This window comes from Giraffa tippelskirchi, chromosome 11 (assembly GCF_054371585.1).
Source record: "Giraffa tippelskirchi isolate mGirTip1 chromosome 11, T2T-mGirTip1v1.2.pri, whole genome shotgun sequence".
NCBI classification, from domain to species: Eukaryota; Metazoa; Chordata; class Mammalia; order Artiodactyla; family Giraffidae; genus Giraffa; species Giraffa tippelskirchi.
The window spans coordinates 79,626,050-79,633,140 of NC_137285.1; the positions used below are offsets into that span (position 1 = coordinate 79,626,050).

Consider the following 7,091-nt stretch of genomic DNA (forward strand, 5'->3'; position numbering starts at 1 on the left):
AAATCAGAGTCAAATATAGAGGAGACATCAGTTTACCTTTTGAGATTTGGAAGCAATAAACGTAATAGTTAAATATATTGTTGAATATGTTTTGGGTCATCATTCTCAGTTTAATTGGATCCAATGTTTGCAAACCCATGTATTTAGAATAGAATGTCTAAGAACAAAAAATACCTTCCAGTGGGCAGCTCTTGAGGGCAACCTAAAAACGAAGTCTAAAGTTTATAAGGAAGCCAACTTCTGTTCAACATAACAAAATTCACTCCACTTTATAAAGCCATATTTGGAATAAGACTAAATATCAAAAACTGTGGCATGTGGCAGAGAACTAGCCCAAACAAATTTCTACACAGGAGTACACAACCAAAGATTTCTATGTTTTATTTGCACATTTTGATCTTAATATATTTTTCTGCCTTTTGACTAATTGCTTCCTCCAGTTTATTTAGCATTTAGACATTCAGAGTAACTTGATTTTAATGATTCTGCATACTCAAGATTTCAATAAGGTGTGAGTCATAAAATTACATCATTTTAGGAGTATTCTTATTGAAGGAAATTTGTTCTTTTTTTAAAATCACTTAGGAAAAAGTCTGTAAAGGGTGCTGACATTTATAGTGAGCTGCTAATAGGGATTTCTCCTTGTGTTTACCATAAGTGCACATTTGTTTTACAGTGAATAGAAATTGAAAGACCATTACCTAAAATTTTGTCCTGAATTATTCTTATTTCACTGCAAATTTAGCTCTATAGCTATATGTAGTGAATCTAGTTAAATATTATGTGATTTGAAAGATATCTTTAGTTCTTAAAAATCTATGTTTATAAATAAATTATATTTGATTACACTAAGATACTTAATTAAATTGAACTTATAAATAGAGGTTTTAATCAGCACAATATTACAATAGGGATTTTAATCACAGCATGGTATTACACACTGATCAAGAGATAACTTTTCTAAATCATAGATTCATATTCAAACTTGAAAATAATCTTAGAATCTAATACAGCTTCCAGCCTTGTATAGAAAACCCCTGTACATTCTAAAATACCCTTGACAGATGATTTTCTTTTCAAATTCTAATTCAGTTCTTTCAGGGTAAAGAGCTCACTACCTCCATTTTTAAACAGTTCTATTAGAAAGTTCTTCTAAGGTTGAAAGTAACTGCCTCCCTATAATAACTTTCAGTCCTTGATCTTAAGTTGCTGTCTCCATAAGTATTGGAAATAGCATGTCTTCCATTCCTCTAAAATCAAGTCCTCACTTTTCTTCTTGTTCAAATGCTTAACACTTTAAAACTTGCCACAGTGGCCAAGGTTACATACCTTCTACATATACATTTGCCTCAGAAAAATCCATCCTAGCTCTGTTGCTTATTTGGTGTGTTGAGCATGATGAGCATTGCATAATCTTCTAATAAAGCAAGCACTTCGTTCCCTTAATCAGCTCTTATAAATCCAGTGTGAGCTACAGCCTTGTTATCTCTATCAACTATCGACATAATCACAAACATACTTTCTGGGAGAGGAATTCTGAAGCCAGATTTTAATGTCTTTTGATCATTTGTCATTAGATATGGTTTTCAGAATTTTAATAACACTTCTAAAAGAAACTAAATCATATACAAAAAAATAGAAACCAAAGCAGTCACTAACTAGCTCAACGAACTATGCTATTGGTTCCAAGGGTAACAAGGTTGCTGGAATTACTTAAGAGTACAATTCTCTGAGTATCACATTGTAGTGTAAATACTTCTTTGTATATCTGTCTTATTTAATTCGAAACTCTTAGGAGTAGGGATATTATCATTTCTGGACCTAGCAATTAGCACAGTGCTTGCATATTAATAAGGCATCTAATAAGCTAACATTCTATCAAGCCAATATATGAAGCAAAATTTATTATAGTTATATTGTTTCTGAATGGGTTAGACTTAACTGCATATTTTGCAATTTTCATGTACAAAAAATTGATTTACATTAGGATTTTACATTTAAGAATGCTACACATTGTACTTTAGTTATCAATGTATGTGTCAATTCTTTTGTAATATTTGATATCCTTATGTTAAAAGCCTGGGCTAGCTAATTTATACAACTTTTTGTTAGTATATGTTGTATATTTTTGTTAGTATATGGAAAAAATAATGAAGTACTTTTTATTTGAGAATGAAATTGCATTACACAGTACATTGCCCACATTTGGAGAACATGTATAGTTGGTTGTATAGTTGTGTTGTATATGTATATTTGGTACTTGAAAGTGAAATTATACTTTCAGAGTAATTCATTGAATTTTTTTAGTGCTTAAGGATTATTTATTCTCCTTGAGTTTTAATTATAATATTTAATTCTGTGTTTCCTTTCAAATGCAGTAATAGATAAGACAATGACTGAAAGTATCATTAGTAGACATATAACCCCCATTTCCCCTATAAGAACATAATAGCTTTAGTGACCTTTTTCCCACAGGGGAGACTGTGCGCAAAGCTACTTAACTTTGCATACATAAATGATTTGTTTCATTTTCTATTAGTAGAATATGGGCATTTACCATATGCTATGAGGAATAAAGTCATTTTTTTCAGGTCCATGTTAACCATATTAATATGTAGTAAACATTTCAATTATATAAAATAATTACTAATGTATTAAAATGTATCTCAGAAAAGAATATATATTGTTTGTATTTATTGTTACTAGAAATAAAAAAGGTAGAAAAAGGTGAATGCTAAGGCTCTCATTTTCTTGCCACCCCCTTCCCCAGATGCCCTGAGTGGCTCTGATGAATCTCAGAATTCCTGAGAGAGTGGTGGAGGAGGTGGGATTACTGTTAGAAGGGGCTCTGTAACATGTTGAGCTGAGTAAATAAAATGCAGCTAGATTTGAAATGAATCGTAGATGGGGAGAGACCTTGAGGTGCTGCATGAACTAAGAAAGAACAGACCAAATGTCCATGAGCCACAAATGAAAGCAGAGAAGCTAGCTGAATGTCTAAGGTCAGGCACTGTGCAACCCTACTTAAACAGACATCAGCAACACAAGAATCAGCCAGGTGCCAGGATATAAGCCTCCCTTCTACCTAATATGTACAGGTGAGCTAGTGAAGAGGTCCAGAGTCTGAGAGACTAAATCATACCATAACGAGACTTATTTTAAGATATTTACATTGGACAGATGCTGTCTTAATTCCAGTTCCATTTTTCCTCTTTCTGGAAAGACACATTTGCCATCACATTTCTGGTTTTCCTATCTGATCAGTGATTTACTGATTTACTAAACAACCTTGACTCCCAAACCCTCTTCTAGAATATTGCTCAGGTTGAAACAGTTAATCTATGGAAACCTAACCCTTAAAAAATCAACTTCTATCCCACATGCTTGCATAAGGCTAGTTGCTTTCTCTTCATTTCTTAAGCTCTCTTATCAAATCCTTGGTCCAACCTTACTGCTCAAGACTTCTTCCCTTATTACTTCCAATTCTCCATGTACTTCCAGCTTCTGTAGTTGACTTTGCTTGCGGATAATGACTCACCTCTCTTTAATCCCCATAGTTAATTTAAAATGTAAGGATATTGGAGGGAATTTGCCTGTTACTAGGTGGTTGGGGATGCTCCCCCAAAACCAGAGGTCTCCCTTGGTCAGCATTTTAATACTTGCAAGTTGTCCTCTTATGTCATTAAATAGAATGGTTCATAATCTCAGACTGATGCACTGGCATTTGAAGTTCTTTCCCTAAATTCTGAACTGCCTGAATTTATCCTTCTCCTCACTGCAAAACAAAAGCTCCTCAAAGACAAAATTTAATCTCTATACTCAGAAAATAAATTGCAAAACACATTTAAACTTAAGTAATTAAGAATTACTTAATATTGTGTTACAGGCTCTTATTCAGTTACAGTGTAAGTTGTAAATATGTTTTGTCAAAAACTACTTTAGCAATTTGGCCAATATACAGATTTTAATTCATATATATGTACATTTTTCAGAGAAAAAATAATCCTAAAAAGTAATTACTTTTCACTATGAATATGCAGTTTCAAAGTAATATTTACAAAGTGCTTTGAGGTTTTTGAAACTATAAAATATTGAATTTTTATACAATGTGGCACTAAACCAACCTACCTAGTGAACATTAATTAATTAAAACTAATTTATTTTAATTTTATAAAACCTATGTTTCCAGGGTAAAGTTTCTTTGGATTTATTAAATTCTGCAATTTTGAAGACCTCTATAAAGCTTAATGAAACTAAACCTGAAATAGCAAACAATACTCATGAAAAACTTAAGAAATATGTGGGACCATCTTAAAATATTTAACATATCATCGTAGTATTTATAGAGTTAGATTTCATTGCACCTGATAAATATTTTTGCAATTCTTCCAAATTCAGGGCTTGTTTAACCTGATTCTGTTCTAGTAGTAATTAGTGACTCCTTCCATGGAAAATTAATTACCCTTACCTAACTTTGAGTACAATACATGGTGCAAAGTTAGTTTAAAATTTTCAGTCAAGAAAAGACTTTCTTCAGCCTTTTCATTTAAAAATCCAACTAGCGGGGAGGGAGGTGGGAGGGGGCTTCAGGATGGGGAACACATGTAAACCCAAGGCTGATTCATGTCAATGTATGGCAAAAACCACTACAATATTGTAAAGTAATTAGCCCCCAACTAAAATAAATTTATTTAAAAAAATAAATAAAAAAATAAAAATCCAACTAGCCTAATTTTTTCCTTTTAGAGATTAACCACCTTTTATGTTATGAAACATTAATTGGGATTCAAAAAAACTTTTTAAAACAATTTTCAACAAATGGGTATTTTTTTTGTTTCGTATACAAATAGTGTTCACCTTGTGATTTATCCTTGTGTGAAGGAGTGAAATATACCACAATATTTTTGCATTTAAATACAATTCATATTTCACTTATAAGCACAAATTAATGAACACTTGTTTCTAGGAATTTTCACAAAGAGAATTATTCTAGTAGTTTAAAGCATCTAAATTTCTTTCCTTGATGAATGAAATACTAAGCTCTAACCAATAATTTTTGTTATGGGATGTCTACCCAGGAATATATGTGTCAGGCAGTGTTCCTTAAAGTTTCATCAAAAAAAAAAAAAAAAAAAAAACAGGTCATCTGGGAGTCCCATTAAAAATACTGAATCCAGGGGGAGGTGCCGCCAGGCTAGCAGGAAACATCCAACCCCCTGTGCTACGAGATGAATGGAAAACTCTGATTTAAACAAAGTACTAACAAGGAATTGTCCTTGATTTTTGTACTTTGTAGCATTCCTCAATTCTTTTCACATCTTCCCTTACTGTAAAAACTGCATTTAAGTTAGAAAATGAAGCAATTGAAGAGGAAAAGCAATTTCAGTGTACAAGCCCTTTTGAAAGAAATTACAGAAAGGAAGGAAGTAATTTTTTCTAAGCAGCTTAATACAACACTTAATGTGATGAAGCGGATGGTTTGGGAGGAGATTGCACAGTGCGTGAATGCTGTAGGAGAAGGAGGCCATAGAACAGGGACAGAAGTGAAGAGAAGTTACCTTGACTGGTGAGCCCTTATGAAAAGAAAGAAGATGAAGGCAAACATTAAGCTAGTTGGTTCAGTGTTTCCCCTTCCCACATCTGATTTAGATGACTCTCTCACTGAAGAGATAGGTGAAAAGATTGGATTCCGAAGTGATACAAATTTTGATTGACAAAATGAGGCAGATTTCAGGGATGCAGGTAGATCCTGAGGTCAAGGAAGAAGAGGAAGAAAGAGAGCCCCAGAGTCCTGAATTTGAGATTGAAGAGGAAGAAGAAATGTCATCAGTCATACCAGATTCCAGGAGGGAAAATGAACTTCCTGATTTCCCCCACATTGATGAATTTTTTACTCTGAACTCAACACCCTCTAGGTCTGCATATGATGAGCCCCATTTGCTTGTAAACATAGAGAAATAGAAATTAGAATTGGAAAAACGAAGGCTTCATATTGAGGCTGAAAGACTACAGGTAGAGAAGGAACAGATTGAGAAAGAGAGGCTGCGACATTTAGACATGGAGTATGAGCGACTTCAGCTGGAGAAGGAGCGGTTGCAGATTGGAAGAGAGAAGCTGAGGTTACAGATAGTCAACTCAGAGAAGCCATCTTTGGAAAGTGAACTTGGTCAAGGGGAAAAGTCCATACATCAACTACAGGATATAGAAACGGAGAAGTTAAAACTTGAGAGAGAACGCTTACAACTGAAAAAAGATAGGCTGCGGTTTTTGAAATCTGAATCGGAGAAGCTGCAGATTGAAAAGAAACTCTTTCAAGTAGGGAGAGACTACGAATTCAGAAGGAAGGACACTTGTAGTGATTTATCTAGGTCTCCATTTATCAAATGTTTGTAAAGCATAAGTTTAGGTTTAAAAATGGTTGCAGGATTAGCTGTACTGTTGTTGTTTTTCCCCTGTTTAATATTAGTGTTTTCAATACAAAAAAGATAATTATTTGTGGTTAACAAATGCTTAAGTCTTCTATGAAAACTACGTGCCCTAGAATAAACAGTATAGCAGAAGTTGTTGTACTATGAGCTTTAATTTAGTAAAATTTAGTAAATTTAATTTAATTAAATTTAATTTAATTAAATTTACTAAATTTAATTTAGTAAAATTACAGTCTTGTATGATCTATGGACTCAGAGTTTACAATATGTCTGTGTAAAATTCTAGCTCTGTAGTTGTCAACTAGGGGTGACTATGGCCCTCAAAAGACATTTGGCAATGTCTGGTGACATTTTTTGGTTGTCAAAATTGGAAATTGGAGCACATTGCTACTGGCATGTAGTAGGTAGAGGCTAGGGATGCCTACATCCTGCAATGCACAGGACAGTTCCCACCCTCCCCCCCAAAAAAGAATGATCAAACCCCAAATAGCTATGTTGCTGAAGTTTAGGAACCCTGTCTTAGCCTGGCTGAGTACCTCTTTAGCTTTGTTTCAGTTTCAGAATATTAAAACTGCAGGTATTTATGTGGGAATTACTTAAGTGGCCCAAAACTTTAACTATGAAACAGTACTGTATAATGTATTGACTATAGGAAGTGACGAA

The 7,091-nt window shown here is 33.6% G+C and overlaps 1 pseudogene; it reads left to right on the forward strand.

Annotated features, from left to right (window-relative positions):
• The first annotated feature begins 5,354 nt into the window (after positions 1-5,354).
• Positions 5,355-6,356, forward strand: LOC145526936 (myb/SANT-like DNA-binding domain-containing protein 4 pseudogene; annotated as a pseudogene).
• Positions 6,357-7,091: the final 735 nt, after the last annotated feature.